Source organism: Podarcis bocagei (assembly GCF_964188305.1).
Source record: "Podarcis bocagei genome assembly, chromosome: 1".
Lineage (NCBI taxonomy): Eukaryota > Metazoa > Chordata > Lepidosauria > Squamata > Lacertidae > Podarcis > Podarcis bocagei.
The window spans coordinates 94114188-94132036 of NC_138125.1; the positions used below are offsets into that span (position 1 = coordinate 94114188).

Below are 17849 nucleotides of genomic sequence, written 5' to 3' on the forward strand. Positions count from 1 at the left end.
TAAGTTCGTAACCAGAGGTATCACTGTACACCAGTTTGGGCTGGTATACAACTCAAAACTTCAGTTTGTTTCCGTTTAATTTTTGATCAGTAGATTCCAGAGTAGACACCAAGACTCCCAAATGGAAGTTATACCAGATTACAAAACTACCCAACATCCATTTGCCAATTTGGACAATCCATACAGCTGCAGAACAGGGAGGTGGAGCTTGTGGTCCTCCAAATGCTGTTGTACTCCAGTTCTCATCAGCTGCTGCCAAAATGGTCAATGATCATGGGATGATGGGAGTTGTAGTCCAGCAACATCTAGAGGGCTACAGGTCCCCCATTATCTGTTCTAGAAAGATCTTAGGTGGTGAAAAATAGTCCCTCCCTGATCTCAGCAGGCAGCAATGGAGACCCTGGGAGGGAAATGGCAACAGTTCATAAAATATCTTTCAGATAAGACATAACATGGACCTTACACTATAGAGGTTGATAGGGGAGAACGATAGTCTTTGCATCATGTGTATTTCTGGGGAAGTAATGGCAGCACCATGCACCAGAATATGTGCTTACCTCACTGCTGGGTGTGGAGGCACTGCAGAAATCTGAGTAAAGATGCATGGAGAATAGGGACTGATTGGCAGGGTTGTAGAGCAGTGGCTCATCAAGTGTATTTTAGGCCTAAAATTCCCATCAGCCCATGCTGGTTTCCATTCCTGTAGCACAACCTTCTATGGACAGTGGGAGAGGACAGCCTTTTCAAAATTCTGCTTGTTGTTGGTGTGAATCGCCCAACCTCCAGCTTCTGCACCAGGCAACACCCTGAAACACCTCAGCTGGATTCAGCACTTCCTCCTACTCAGCGAGGGGTAGCACCTTGCAGGCCACGGGCTATAGATCCTCCTTCACAGTGGGTGGCACCCCATGCCTAGCAAATCAGGCAGTTCTTAGCGGGGAAACAGTGTTGCTAAGGGACAGCTGTGGAAGTAGCAGATGCTTAATGAGAGCATATGAGGGCTAACAGAAGGCCAGCCTGGTGGCAACCACGTGGATGCTTCGTGGGTGAAGAGCAGTTTGTTCTGTTTTGCAAAATAACCGAACTGAGGTACAGGTGATGAAGGGATGCATTTCTCCCTAACATGTGAAGATTCTACGTACCCAACTACAGTGGTACCTTGGGTTAAGTACTTAATTCGTTCCGGAGGTCCATTCTTAACCTGAAACTTTTCTTAACCTGAAACACCACTTTAGGTAATGGGGCCTCCTGCTGCTGCCACACCACTGGAGCACAATTACTGTTCTCATCCTGAAGCAAAGTTCTTAACCCAAGGTACTATTTCTGGGTTAGCGGAGTCTGTAACCTGAAGCGTATGTAACCCAAGGGACCACTGTATTCTGGAAGTAATTTCTGGATGACTTTGCTGTGTACAACCAGTGCTGGGGGTGGGGTGCCAGTACGCCACACTAGTGAATATCATCACACACAAAAAGAACTGGATACAACCCAGCCAACCGAAGTCTATGCAGCTAGTGCACGGGGCTCCTTGCCACCTTGCTTTCAATGTAAACACCGAGGACAGCCATTTTGTGCCATACAGTTCTCTCTGGGAACAGTGGAACATTGTCAAGTCCCATCACTTCCAGGGGGACTTCCTTTATGTGCACTGAAAGCAAAATTATGTCATTTACTGGTGATTCCTAATAAGTATTTGGGAACAACTGGTTTAAAAGGCACTATAATGTTCTTTTGTGGTGAGGCTATAATTGCATTTTTCTAAAAACAGGTTGCCATTCGCAATCATCTGAGTTAATATGAGTATTTTCTGCTATCCAAAATGAATTGTTTTTGCTTTCCAAAGGTCACAGTGATCTTCTCTAATCTGTTTTGCGGGTCCATGTCTTAACTCTTATCCTATATTCTGTATCCCTATCTCGAAAGTTTCCCCTTTGACGTCAGTGCAGCTAAACACTTGTTAATAAATATTGTATGGGATAAGCATCAATATACAAGTACTTCATTACCGTTATTTTTTAAAGCATGCTTTTGCATAATTCATGACATGAGATATAGATTTTTTTCCAGAGGCTGATCATTCTAATTAACCATGATATATGTTATTATTATATGCAATGATAATATCTGACTTACAAACACATTGAGAATTAATGCCACCCAAAAATCCATATATTTGCAACCATAAAGAGTCAACTTCATCAGTTTTTTTCCTCCTTCAGCTTGTTATCTTTCCACTACTAATATTTAGCACCACATTTATCAGCTATGGGGTGCTAATTTTTTCCTCAATTAGTTTTTCTGTAATAAAAAAACCACCTGGTACATTTCTCATGACTAACACGTCGCTTTTAAGGCACATTCCCCCAAGAGCCTCATGCCTCCATCCCAACACCTAGGGCATTTATTAGCCAGCTTTGGGAAGGCAAGCCAAGGGTGGGGAGCAATTGTCAAATTTTAAGCTTGCTCTCCCCCTTCCCTCCACACATGCAACAGGACAACGTGTAGCCCATGGGTTCCATGGTTAAAGTACTCTTGCAGCCCATTTTGTATGATAAGTTGTATGATAAGTTGGGCCTGTTCCAAGTGGTGCTGCTTGACTTTGACTGTGTGTTGAGGTCAGTGATATGAGATTTCTGGAACGTTTTGAATTTGCACAGGGTAATTTGCATTGGGATTTTTTTCTGGTGCCATAGTGAGAGCTAATTTAGCATGTCTATTTTACTTATATTTAATAAAAAAAGGTTTTTTTCTTTTTTTAAAAAAAAGTGCCACATGTTCATTTTTTGCCCCAATACACAAGTATTTGACCTAAAATATTTGAAAGGGGGAGGAATTAAAGCACACTTAATGTGGTTTAAATATTATATTGTGTAGTATTGTTCATTGGAATGCTTGTACAAATAAAGACAATAGCATGCCCTTCCCTTACATTGTTTAAATTTAAGGTAGTGGGGAAGACACTGAAAACCATTGACACACTAAAGTTTATTTTCGCAAACCCAACTGACAACCATTCTTCTAGTTTAGAATCAATTCATTGTTACTAATGAGCTTATGAAATGGAAAAAAGGGTATCCAGGAAATTACCCCACATCACTGAAAGTTAAATTGCGTAAGTGTAACAAAGTACATTTCTGGCTCTCAGATCATCGTGGTCCCCAAGAATACAAAAACTGGCCATCTCTGATTTTCCTTCACCTGTTGCTCCAAAGCTTTAGGATAGCATTGCCTATGAATACAAGCAGTCAGCTTTCCGCTCCAGACGCCACAGCCAAAATTAAGCAATTCCAGCAACCTTCCAGTTAGGCAACAGGTTTCCCGTATTTTGATCTTATTCTTCTTATCCTCCCCTACTCAACATACCCAGATCAGTGAAAGGCCTGCTTTTGCATGGTCAGGCACTTATACAAGGACACTTAAAAAAAAAACTTCATTCCTCTCCTGCCAGGAGTTATTTGCCAGAAAAGCGCATACAAAAGTTTTCTTCAGTCCTTGTGGCCTGTCCTCTTTATTCAGCTCCCTGAATGTGTTCAGACTGGCATTTTTCCTTCGCTGATCAGCTACACTGAACACAAGCAACAGCCAAACAACTTCTTCACAGAACAAATGCAGTGTATCTTGACAAAGTCCCCCAAGATATTCTTGTGGAGAAGTTGGTAAAATGTGGGCTGGGCAAGGTAACTGTTAGGCGGATTCGTAGCTAGTTGACTGACCAGACCCAGAGTGCTCACTATAATGGTTCCTCATCATCCTTAGAAAAAGTGACCAGTGGGGTGCTGCAGGGTTCTGTCTGGGCCTGTTGCTGTTCAACATCTTTAGATACGACGACTTGGATGAAGGAAGTGAGGGAGTGCTCATGAAATTTGCAGATGACGCCAAACTGGGAGGGGTAGCTAACGCCACAGAAGACAGAATGGGGATTCAAGATGGCCTTAACAGATTGGAGAACTGGGCCCAAATTAACAGAATGAAATTCAATAGGGACAAACGTAAGGAGTCCAACAACATCTAGGGGCCCCATCCCTGCAATACACCATAGGTGCTATTTCCCTTATAAAAAGCTGATTAGCTATGTACCTGTGTAAAAATGTAGATTTTATTGTCAGTTGTTAAATAATGCTGGTAGGGTATCAAGTATCAAAATGGCTCTCAAAGATGGCTGTGCATATAAGCAAGCCAAGCAGAAACTGGTCTTTGGTGCTGATAGAGCATCAGGTGCAAATGGGAGTCAAGTCCGTAAGAGAACTATTTGGAAACAGTAATTTTGAAAACCCACCCATGATAGCTCCCTTTCATTTTAGAAACAAAAGCTTTGTTTTAAATGTGAAGGGTAAATTACTCTGTCATTTTAAAGCCTGGACTCTAGGAGAAAGATAATACGTATTCCTCACACAGACAGAATCAAGCATTGATTTTTGAGCAGCCTATATTCAAAATATTATTTGGTCACTCCTTCATGTACACTCATGGTTTTCAAATGTGTGACATTTGCTAAGATGAAGAGTCATGGGCAGTGGTTAGGAAATAGTTCCTAATCCTTCCAGTATCCCTGTTTGAATGCTGCCCATAGGGTTGAAACTGTGTAAACGTGCTGGCATCCAATGCAATGTCCCTATATTTCACTGTGCTTTCTTCCCACTGTTTAAAAATTGTGCTCATATTACATGAAGACCAGAAGGGACCACTTCCCCTTACCTTTTCGGATGACTACTTAGCCCAGGGGTAGGGAACTTTTTTTCTGGCAGGTAGGCAGAACCACGCATTGTCAGTCACCTGACACCAGGTGATGCTTCCCTTTGAAGCACCAATTGCCCCTGTTTTTCCAGAGTTCCCTGGGAAAAGGGACTGATCGCTAAACTACTCTGGAAATTGTACCTCTGTGAAGGGAACAGGGGTCTCTGAGCAGCTCTCAGCACCCTTAACAAACTACACTTCCCATGATTCTTTGGGGGAAAGCCATGACTGTTTAAAGTGGTATGACACTGCTTTAAGTGTATAGTGCAGGCCTTCTGAGAATCATCCCTGAGCCTAAGGGGTCGGAGCCTCAGGGACTGGAACGTGGAGTCACAGGCCAAAGAACAATGTTTTAGAGGTCCCCTAGACAAATACATCATATTATGACAAAACTGAATGCAACTGAATGCTCTCCCATATTAAAAATCCCTGTTAGAGATGTTGAAGTCAGTCTTTATCTTGATATACTCATTTCCTACATGTAGGAACATAACGTGCTTTTAATCATAGTGTAATAACAGTGGTTTATGGCACCTAAGGAAAGCAAGGGAGATCAGAGGGGTTAAACTCACAATCCCAAGGGCAAAAACCTGGTATGCATGCTAGACTTAAGCTACTGAGCTACAGTGTAATGCGCTAGTCTTTAAATATATCTGTACCACCACTGCACATCCCCTACATCTGCTATCATGGAGGCACTGCCCATATTTGGGCCAATACATTGAAGTAAATGACTTTTAATTGTTATGCTTCCAGTGTGGAGAACCACCATAGTAAAGTGCCTTCAGGCAGCCTTCGCTTGAGGACTGCAATGCTCAAAATCTTAAGCTTCTTCCACACAGAAAATGTCAGCTTTCTGAATTAGTGCTGCTTGAAGAAACTTCAAAAAAACCACAACCTAGTACCGAGCTGTTACCCAGAACTCTAACAAAGCTGCAAGCCAAAATAGTGCAGATTCATGCAAAGTGAGCGTGAAAGGCCACTGAACTCTGTGGGATTCTTTGAAGAATTACAGGATCCTGAGGGCTCTCTTACAGAGTCATTTGGAATCTAGGGATTTTGGTTCCAGCTCTTGATAAAAATTAAATGTCTATAAAAGTAATAAGAGGGGATTTTTTTTAAAAAAAAGAAAAACCCTCTTACGTCCCAAAGCCAAGACAAACATTAATGCAATGTTACTGAGACAAGCAAGGAGCTTTGCTAAAGCTAATGTATTTTAATAATGTTATAACCTTCCCAACTGCAAACAGACACAGTGAGAGAGACAATTTCAGCAGTGCTTTGCACCATTTTCATGTGGAGTTGGTTCCTTCGAAAGGCAGAGAAGGTTTCATCACAATGAATCGTGCACTAAATAGCCATGCCTACGCCACCAGACAAGAATGAACAGACATGGAAGAGATCACTTCACTCCCCACTATACCAAATGTCCACAGAAAGTAGAGTGTCTCGCAACACACCCTCCATGGAATTGATTATGGTTTAGGTGCTGTTTTCCTGTCTTGGTGCTGAACATGGGCACTGGATGGAATGATCAGTGATGCTCATGACAAACATGTGGGCCACCCCTTCACAGGATTCAAGGTCAACCAGCATTTGGTATGGGAAGGCCTTTGGTCCCGAAGGGCTATGAATTCACTGTGCTAATCTGTTGACCAGCTGTTGAGCAGTGTTTGACAACACCAGAAGCTTTTCTGCTACCTGGGTGTGTTCCAATCACCAGGTACTTACTTAGCAACCAATGTGCCTTTCCTGAAATCTTTTCTCTTTTATAACCAATATCCCCGGGACACGATCCTAGCATATCTGGAGATCCTAACAGGATCTCAGATGCTTTGCTCTAAGTGTAAATAATTTCCACGCAATACCATTAACACAACTGACAATTCTCAAGTAATATAGTAGTTAATAAATTTCACATCTAATGGCATCTCTCTGTGCGTTTCTCCTCGGAACTGACCCAAACCCCTCAGCACCAATGCTATGCCTGTGTTCAGCATTTACCAATATTCCACTCATCTGCACTGCAGTCATGCATGCATCTGTCTGTCAGCGCAGGGCTTGCACAGCAGGTGCTCTGTACAGACAGAGGAGCAAAGTCAGCACAATGTGTCAGTCCTGTGTATGGGGGATTTTTGCTCTCCTGGCACTTCCACATCAATACTAAAACAGCAAATCAGGAGTGTAGGAGCTCTTTGTGAGATACGCCCCAAGCATTGCTAAGACATAAGAATCCGCGTGCTCTGTTAAGTAAACAAATTGCTCATTCAGAAGATGATGCTTTACCAAAATTACTCACTGAAAATCCTTTACAAGTCAAGTAAGGTACTATAGGCATCAGCATTCATTAGGAGGGCTGTTATTATGTCTTGTATTGATTTCAAAAGGCAAAGGTTGGACAAGTCAACCGTCACTCAGTAAAGGTACTCAATTTGGGAAAATGCCAAACTGGGAGAAAACTGTATAAGTTCTGGACCTCATAAAATCATTTTACACACCCTTTAACAAACTGTCTTCAACTTCAGGTTTTATATTTCAGTGCACTGTTTCTGCAGTGGCTGAGTTTGTGATTATGAAATGATATCCTTAGATGGAGTATTGCACTGTCACAGCCCAAGTCTTACTACGCAACCAAAGACTTACAGGAAGACATAATATGGCAGGGGACATGGATTTTGGCATCCTAAGAATTTCAATATGTTTGTTATCAAAGAAAACACATAACTTTGTTTTTGCACAGAGAAACTTCTAATATGCATTGGCAGCATCTGCCAAAGGCAAGCTGACCAATGGGATCTTTGCAGGTACTGCTACAAGTTATAGGGTGCCAGAATAACATTCAGACTGCTTGGTTGTTGTAATAAATTTTACAAATTATGTGTGTGATTTTTATGCCATAATGCAAATTCAGAAACATCTGTGTAGAACTACACCCAGCATTTGGGTTTTCCTAGTACAGAGTATCTGAAGACACAGTGGCAGAAACCTGAGATGGAAAGGGCACCAGAAACCTCTTTTAGCAGGAAAAGGTACCAGGGCCAGCCCTACCATTAGCCAGAGTGAGGTGATCACACCAGGCAGCAGATGCTTGAGGACTTATCAGCTGCAGCCCCCAGCCACAAGTTCTTCTGTTTGAAAGCAGAGTTGTATATGGCACATGGTCTATCCTGCACCTTTTAAACTAGTCTGCTTCTCTTTGGTGTGGTGTATGACACTGGCCTATTGCCAGTACTGAAGTCAAAAAAGGTAACTGCCAGCCCAGTCAGCTTTCTTCTTGTATTTTGCCTCAGGCAGCAATATGTTTTGAGCTTGTCCTGATGGGCACTTCCAAACAAAAATAAAATGCCAGCATAGCACTAGCTCATTTTAAATGAGCTAGATCCAGTCTAAGGGGCTGCCCAAGATAGTTTGCCACTCAAGGCCAAACACATGGGCAGTTGACTCTTATGTCAACAGTGGCATTGAGACAGCATTCTGCACCACACCCAGGATAGCTCAGTTGGTGCTGAGCAGCTTGTGTTGCACACACAGATCAGCCCTCCACAATTTGCCACCACTCCTTGCTTCCCCAAACTATCTGTCACCTGAGGCAACGACCTCACTCTGTCTAATGACAGAGCTGACTCTAATTCCCACAAATGTGATAACATTCCACTTCTGCTCAGAAGATTTCACCTGCCCAACCCCTTTCCATGGAAGTGCTCCTGCCACTGCTGAGTTCCTCCCTCAGAAAAAAGGGCACATGTGTATAAACTAGTTTTAGATCACACCATTAATATTTTAATTAAATTCACTCACGGTACAATCCTATATACGTCAGCTCTGAAGTATGTCCCATTGCATTCAGCGGGACTTGCTTCCAGGTAAGTTGGTACAAGACTGTAGCCTCAGTAGCCAAAACACATCATTGTAAAGTCTTCTGGGCTTTGCAAGGACAGAGGGCGTAAATGCTTTAGGAAGAGGAGGAGGAAAGAAAATACTCCATGGTTTCATAATCAGACGCTCCATTTCAATTAACTAAATTATGGGACTGTAAATAAAATAATCCAGTCAATAATATGAGTCCATCATGTTGCATTAGCATCACTGGCTAAGTGAGTGATAACAGGGCACAGAATTAATCGGATGTGACAGGAAGCTGCAACTGCAGCACCCTGATGAAGGCCCCCAAGCAGTATCCTTTTCCAGAAAGCCACTCAGCCCTAAATGAAACAGCAACCTGGCCTGCAAAACTGTGACCTTAACTAACATACGCAAGTGATTGCCAATACTTTTATTGAGGGGGGAAAGCTCAAGTGGCTTTTGGACTTTGTTTGTTAGTTCCAATCCCTGCTCCTGATGTGAACACCATTTCTGTCTTTAAAAATGTCATTATGCAGTTTACTGCTTACAGAATGATGAGTTCATAAGAAGGTAAGAGCCTCTGCTGGATAAGCGAAAGGCTCATCCAGCCCAGAATCCTGTTCTCAAAGCAGCCAATTTGATGCTCATGGGAAGCCCACAAGCAGGACCTGAGTGCAGTAGCATTCTCCCACATGTGGCCCCAGCAACTGGTACTCAGAGGCATATCTGAGGCTGGAGGAAGTACACAGCCATCTTGACTAGTAGCCATTCATATCCTTATCCTCCATGTCTAATCAACTTTTATAGCCATCTCTACATCTTGCAGGCACTGAATTCCATAGTTTAAACACTTCCTTCTGCCAGTTCTGAATCTCCTAACATTTAGCTTCAATGGGTGATCTCAGGAAAGAGGGGGGAAACTGGCTTCTATCCACTTTTTCAACAGTATTCAGAACTTTATAGACCTCTATTATGCCCTCGCCAGCGACACACCATTTTATCCAAACTGAAAAGTCCCAAACACCATAATATTCCCTCGCAGAGTAGTTGCTCTGACTCAGGCATAGGCAAACTCCGGCCCTCCAGATGTTTGGGACTTCAATTCCCATCATCCCTGACCAATGGTCCTGTTGGCTAAGGATGATGGGAATTGTAGTCCCAAACATTTGGAGGGCCGGAGTTTGCCTATGCCTGCTGTAGCTGCTTGATCATTTTGGTTGCCTTTTTCTGCACCTTTTTCCAGCTCTACGATGTCCTTTTCCAGGCGTGGCCAGCAGAACAGAGCACAGTACACCAAGTGCAGCTGCACCATAGATGGCAGTTTTGCAATCCCTTTTCTAATTATCCCTAATGTGAAACTTGCCTTTTTCACAGCTATAACAACACTGGGTCAACATTTTCATTGTGCTATCCACCACAACCCCAAGATCTCTTTCCTGGTCAGTCAAAGCCAGGTCAGTTCTCATGAGCATATAAGGGAAGTTAGGGATTTTTGCCCCAATGTGCATCACTTTGCACTTAAAATTGACTTTGCTACCCACAGGTGATTCTGCAGGCAAATATATTGCTGGCTCCATATTAAAGCATAGTCTTTAAACTACCTGAGTGGCAAAAAGTACCATCAGGTAGTGCCTTTGCCTCCAGAAAAAATTCAATGAGGACATAGGTGATTTATTCTGATAGAACATGCTGGCCTCTTTCAGACGTAATCTAAACTGTGGTTTCATGTTTTACAAGTGGCTGCATCAGAGAAGAGGCAGGGGAAGGGGGGCACACAAGCCCAAGGCTCACTGGTGTAATGCTAAGCCAAGTCTAACATTACATCTAGACCAGATCATTGTGAAGGCAAGACCTAGTGAAATTCACACTAGGAAAGGTTTACAAATCTGAGCACTAGAAAAGGTTGCCAATATATTTTATTGTTCCTGTGCATGCAATTTCTATTATATTATACAGAATTTTATTAACTTAATTTTATTTAGTTGTTTAATAAAATTCGAATATAACTTAGCTCTAAAGAAAACCTCTCAGCAATTCACAAATATAAAATACACACATTAAGACTGTTACCAAAAAATGTTAAAAACAAGTTTAAAAAGCAGAATGAATAAAATCAACAGTTAAAAACATAGATTATAAGTATACATAATAAACTAAAATTACAGATTAAAATATATGTCAGATTTACATGTCCTATGTATTAATGTAACAAAATAACTGAATGGTTTGCAATGACTTCATCATGACCGAAATTAATATTTTCTTAAACACTGTATAGTTCTGTGCATATGCATTAATTAGAATTTGTGTAATTATCTGCCTAGCTTTCCACCAGAAAGCTGACATGCATCTGTTGATTTGACACAACTGTCTACATAAAATATCTACTAGGAAGTAAGTGAGACTTGTTTCACAGTAAAAATGCAAAGGTTCCTTTAAGATAATTATAGGGTCCAGATCGTGAGAAGTAACAGTATCACTCTATTCTGCTTTGTTCCATTCTCACCTAGGACACCAGTTCTGGGCACCACAGTTTTTAAAGGGTATCAACAAACTGGAAAATGTCAAAAGAAGGGCGACAGTGATGGTGAGTTGTCTGGAGACCAAATCCTACAAGGAAAGCTGAAAAAGTTGGGTATGTTTGGCCAGGAAGAGACTATATATATAAAAAAATGATCATATTTTTCAACTATAGAAGGATTGTAATATAGTTTATAGGCCACATTTATTTTCTCTCGCTCCAGGTCATGGCTGGCAAACTAAGGCCCGGGGGCCAGATCCAGCACAATCGCCTTCTAAATCTGGCCTGCAGATTTTTACATGAGTAGAATGTGTCCTTTTATTTAAAATGCATCTCTGGGTTATTTGTGGGGCATAGGAATTCGTTCATTCCCCCCCCCCCCAAATATAGTTCAGCCCCCACAAGGTCTGAGGGACAGTGAAGCAGCCCCCTGCTGAAAAAGTTTGCTGACCCCTGCTGCAGGTGGTAGGACCCAAACCAACTGATTCAAATTTCAAGGCAAAGGATTTACAAAACCTTAGAAAGAGCTTTCCAAAAGGATCAGTTTTTCAACCATAGGGCAGGCTGGCTTGAAAAGTAGTGGATTGTCCTTCATCAGAGGTGACCCTTGAGGTCCTTTTCAACTTAATAACACCTTTTCAGTTATATATATATAATGTTTTGATGCACATCATTTGATTTACTGCTTTAAAATGTGCAACTATATGATTAAGTAGGTCTTCCCCCAACATACAATGGGCATATGGAATTGTCGTTAAAGGAACTTGTGAGGTTTTTTTAAAATCACCTTTCATAGGCTTGAACACAAAAAAGAACTGACGAAACTTGTTTCGCATATTTCTGTACCTTTTTTCTTGTTTCCCCCTATTTGTCCTGACCTGTTGCCATTAGTGATTTCATATATATTTAAGACAATGGTCACCTGATCTTTGGAATCAATGAGAATTTTTTTAAAAAAAGGATTAATAGAAAACCATAGGCTTGCACAGTGTAACAGAGGTCAGCTATTCATTTGTTTCCCCCAAAGAAGGGCCCATGAAAGTTCTTGTTCCTCAAAAGTCAACCTCTACAATGCCCACTACAGTGTGTTACTGCAGAAAACTGCCTGCAGAGCAACCTGATCCCAAGGCCAAAATATATATGACGTTAAATGCATATAAGATTTAGCATGCAAATATTAAAGACTTTGAAAATTAGGCTGGGGAAAGAATCAATACCACAGTGCATGAGTAGGGTTTTTTCCTTAATAATAATAAAACAAACCCTTTCCCCTGTATGCCACAGTCTGCAGAAACTGTCCCTATCCCCAAAGCTGATATTAGTCCTGGGAAAGAAGCTTTTATTTAGGTGAGAATTAAAAACTAATACAGGTGTTTCAAGGTTAAGAAATTAAGGAAAATTACAAGTTTTCCAAAGAAACAGATCTGGAGAAAGATTTCATTCCGACTCCATATATGGTAGTCAACCCTAGCAATCAAAAGCTTTCCATTGAGACTGTGTATCAACGATAATCTCTGTTGCATAATAAAACCTATTGCCCCCTTACTGCAATTCTAGTATGAAGAGTTGATCTAGCATCAGTAGCCTCATAACTTTACCAACACAAGTAGGAAGGCAAAAGCCTCATTGAAGGGTGTAAGAAGCCTGTTTGGTGTTTTCCTAATTACAGCCATTTCCTCTTGGGCTGCATAATTAAAAGGCAATAGGAAATTCAAACTGGATTACAAGCAATTAATAGTCTAGGCAATTTCACACACAGAACCAAATAAAGCTACAATCCCCCCCCCCCCGCACATTTTTAGAAGAGTAGATGAACACATAATCAGATAGATATTCTTCAGTAGTGGGACACAGTGAAGGTCTCTCTCCAATAAATACTCTCATACCAAAATATATGCATCTGCTGTAGCCATGCTGATCATACTTCTGGGGGTTTGTTTTCGCTTTTCTAAAGTACAGCTTTAAGAATGATGAAAACCTGCTAAATGTCCTCAATATCATTGTATCCACTGATCGCTTTGGCTTTGGTTTGCTTGGTGGCAAACCAGGGTTTGCATCTGAACTGGGCATAAAAGTTGAGGGGTACAGAATAATGTTTAGTCTATGGCCCCAATAATTGGTAACCCACCTGTTCTTATCTGCATAAATTAGTCATCTAGTTAGCTATGCTTTATAAGGTGGCAAACTCTTTAACTTGGCTTGCTCTGAATCACTCTTCTTTCAAACATTCTGTGCATCTCATTCACATTAACATTTCCCACCTTTGAGTAAATATGTTGATTTCTGAGTTTCCCATCACTTTGCTTCGGGGAAAAGATCTTAGTATGTTTTTCCTACATCAGCATATGCTTCCTCCAGCACGCATATTGCACTTCCCACTTCCATCTGTATGTGAGATGCCCCTGTCAGCAAGCCACATTAAAACCAATGGTCCTAAAAGCTCCACAGCAGACCAAGTACAGTGGTACCTCTGGTTACCAACTTAATTTGTTCCGGAGGTCCATTCTTAACCTGAAACCATTCTTAACCCGAGGTACCACTTTAGCTAATGGGGCCTCCCGCTGCTGCACTATTTCTGTTCTCATACTGGGGCAAAGTTCTTAACCCTAGGTACTACTTCTGGGTTAGCGGAGTCTGCAACATGAAGTGTTTGTAACCCAAGGTGTTTGTAAGCCAGGGTACCACTGTATTATTAGAAAATTGTGTTCACATTTTATAACTGGCATGCAAACTTGTATTTGTGCTGGCCTGTGCTAAAAAATAACATCTTCAGCTTCCAGGTTCTCAAAGAGTGCAGAATATGGAATGCCACGTAAACAGAGACCCAGGTCAGACCCAAGAAATAAGAGATATACGATTATTTCAGAAGGATGACATGATGTGAGCTTGCCCATGCCATTTTCATGTGCACATTCCCTACACCCGCAGTTTAGAATCAAATACATGCAAACTTTCAAACTTTTCAGAAGGATGACATGATGTGAGCTTGCCCATGCCATTTTCATGTGCACATTCCCTACACCCGCAGTTTAGAATCAAATACATGCAAACTTGTATTTGTGCTGGCCTGTGCTAAAAAATAACATCTTCAGCTTCCAGGTTCTCAAAGAGTGCAGAATATGGAATGCCACGTAAACAGAGACCCAGGTCAGACCCAAGAAATAAGAGATATACGATTATTTCAGAAGGATGACATGATGTGAGCTTGCCCATGCCATTTTCATGTGCACATTCCCTACACCCGCAGTTTAGAATCAGTGGAAATGGCAATAACACAGGCTAATGCAGAGATACCACAATGCCTGTCGGCCTTGGATTTGCAGCCTCAACACCTGCAAGGCTGCACCCCCATTCTTTAGAACGCACATAGGACATTGTAGTAATTATTTGGGAAGTAGTAGTAATTGTAGTAATTATTTGTAAAGTTTAACTTTACAAGGTGCTCATTCTTGGTAAAAAAAAGGGGGGCACAGCTACCAAGGATGACCTCATTGCTATCATCTGACAGAAGTGAAAGGGTCTTTCACATCATCTGCTACCAAATTCTTCCAATTGGAGATGCCAAGGATTTAACTTGGGACCTTCAGCATGCCAAGCTTGTGCTCTCACTGAGCTATGGTACCTGCATTGGGAACAACAGCTGAGCTCTATGCAAGTGCAATGCCCATTCCAGAGAACAACCTCTCGCTATCCTGTGCCATGCATTGTGTTATATCTAAAAGCAGTATCAGCAAAGATACAACTGGTACAAAGCATGATTGTTATTGAAGTTGTTACTAACGCTGTTTATAGGGCATTTTACCATGCCAAGTCTTTCACAGGGCTCACCACAACCCCGTGAAGTAGGCAAGGCTGAGTGATTCCTATGCAACAAATAATGCACTGAAGTCCATTTTTGACATGATATTTGAATTTAGGCTCTCCTCGACTTTTTGTTCCCCTCTTCTATGAGTGCCACAGCAAATAAATACAAAGAACACCCAAGCCTGAAGGAACAATTGTGAATTAAATTTCTGCTGTGTAATTATAATTGAAGAGGTGTAGATTTGGCTTTGGCTGGTTATTTATAGATTCACGTTGGAATTCTATTTATACTTGACATTTTCCAATAATCCAATGAAATAACTCCCCACAAGCATTCAAACAGATGACCTTGCCAATGCCTTCTGGGGCTTCAAATCCATATGTATAAAAGAAAGAGGGGAATATATTATGAATCAGAGTGGTGAACGGAAAAATGAGTCACATCCTCCTGATTCAAAGGGTGAGATGCTAAGCAGCTCTCTTTTCTTTCTTTTTAAAAGAACACTTAAACTCCCGTTACAAGAAGTATGAAATCAGCTATCCCAGATGGGGAAACAATCATCCAGAAATGTACGCATTTTCTACCCCACTGCTCTGAGAACGCTTAGCATTTTTGCCTGCTACAGATGCTGAGCTATCGCAATAATAAACTGGAAAGTGTTTGGATTTCCCTCAAATCTTTATAAAAGCAGGGAAATCTTATTTTTCAATATATCCAACAGAAACAGTGCTTTTTGCATTGGTGAGTGCAGTATGGATGATCATGTACTTAAAGAACCCTTGCATGCAAATTTCCACAGGGAGGTGAAAATTCATCCTTTGTATAGTATCTTCGTTTTACCTCTAGGGTGTTTTTTAAAAATTCATACTTTCATTCAGCCTATCATTAATGTTAGAAATCATTATTAATAAGAGGACAATAGGTACATCAAAAAGGCATGGTGAGTCGTCCCCAGACTGTAGGAACAGTCTGTTGAGCATCAGACACAGCCAGGAAAGGAGTTAATGCATTTTGGAAGCAATGCCTTGCCTCTGCAATGTGACAATTCCGATATGGATGCAGCTCTGGCTGGCTGTTTGGCAGGTAACAGACCTAGTAGCAAAAGGATTGGGTCTGTGTACCAGAGCAGATCCTCTGATAATGGAAGATGTGGTTTCTATTTATTTAATGATGTTCTTACTTGCTATTTCAAGGGAGTGAGGGATGACCAGAACACAGGCAAATAAGAGAAGGCACTGCCTGCTCACTAACCTCTTGTAGCTCTCCCTTTCACTCTACGCAGCCATTTGCCTTTGTAGCAAAGCCTATGCTACAGCCCTGCAAGCTTGGGTCAGTATAGCCAGGTTTGCTTTGGAAACCAATTCCTTCCACGCAGTTTTTCTGAACAAAGCTATTCCTTTAATCACCCCCAAACTTCCACAAATCTGTCTTCTTATGACAACTAGCCCCACTGATGAAATCCCTACAAGGTATGGCAGAATGAGGATTTCTAAATAATAATAATAATAATAATAATAATAATAATAATAATAATAATAATAATAAATCTCTAAGTACATAAAATGTGGAGATACTATCACATGGAAATGAGAAATGGATGCTAATTTGTAAGGAGAAAGAAAAACGTTCTGAGAAGTAACTCAAGGAGACTCTTAAATTGAATACTAAATGTCTGGTTTATGCAAGGTGGCAGCTTTTTCTTTTCCAGAAATCATTCTTAAAACCATGGCAGAGTCAAGCAGAAACAACCGGTGCATGATTGTGGAATCCCCAACTGACAAGTGGTTGCTGCAGCTTTGGTTCTGAGGCACCCCTTCCTTTTACACACCGTGGCCCTTATTTTAAATGCTTGTGTTCTTTTTCCAGAACACCGCAGTCCCATAAACCACCATGGATAGCCGGAACTCCAAAGAGCCCCATGCACAGTTCTCTGGTGTAGCCTAATATTATTACAAATTAAAATGAATCAGGCACCTTTCACACAACGGGCACAAAACCGTGAGTATCTGCATACAGAACTTAACCCTGCAAAGCACTCGACCAACAGCCTTCAAGCCCAAGTGGGAAGTTTCTTCGCCTTCACGCCTTCCTCCACAACCCAGCCCCACCAACCCCTCTGCCAGTTCAGCTTCCTCGCTCCCCAGTTCGGATGAAACTCCGTCCCCAAACTTTAATGCCTTTTTTGATCTGCAAACCTTCACGCACCAAACAGCCGCCGCTTGGCAGGGTGGGGGGTGGGAAATCCGCAAGAGCCTGGATGCGCCTTATTGATTGTGTGCAGTGCGCGCACAATAGAGGCAAGGAAGGAAGCTGCATACACACACACACACACAAAATAAAAGCAACGACCACAACCCCAAACGGAGAAGGAGCGCCCATCCACGCCACAATCTAGCAAGTCACACGCCACAGTCTACCCCGCTTCCATTTTGGCAAGTTCCCCTCACCCCTTTCTCGCCTTGCATCCCCCCCGCCCCAGCTCTACACACGCGGCTTTTGTTCCCCTGCCGTCCCCTGCTGAGCCTCCCGGTTCCTTTACCTGGAGCGCTTCGGCTAGGATGTTTCGCCTCGCCGCTTTTGTTGCGCTCGCTCTCCGTCTTCGGCTCCAGCCGCTGCAGCACCTTGCGCGGCTGATAAGCGAGCCCTCCTCTTCCCCCTCCTCCTCCTCCCTCCTCCTCCTCCCCTGCCGAGCTTGTTGCAGGCTGGCGGGCAGCCTCTGGTTTAGTCCGTCGCCACAGCAACCCCCGGCGAGAGGCGCGCGCGAGAGGAGCAGCGCCCGCGCTGATTGGGTAGCTGCGGCGTATATGCAAAAGAAGCGAAGGGGGCCGGGCCTGGGAAGGAGCTTCTTCGCCGGGGCGTGTCGTAGGCGAGCGTGAGGGATGCACCTGCTGGGATCCCACGGAGCTGCTGTTCCAGAGGGCGAAGGGGGTGCTTCCAAGGCAAGGG

The 17849-nt window shown here is 42.3% G+C and overlaps 1 protein-coding gene across 2 annotated transcripts in view; it reads right to left on the reverse strand.

Moving 5' to 3' along the window:
- LOC308593781 (uncharacterized protein) overlaps window positions 1-17596 on the reverse strand; it is a 69224-nt gene extending 51628 nt beyond the window's left edge. Inside the window, exon 1 of one of the 2 annotated variants that reach the window (XM_081206462.1) lies at window positions 17443-17596. The gene's annotated coding sequence lies outside the window, so the exon portion shown is untranslated. The remainder of the gene's footprint in view (window positions 1-17442) is intronic. The other variant, XM_081206461.1, reaches the window with a different exon arrangement.
- Window positions 17597-17849: the final 253 nt, after the last annotated feature.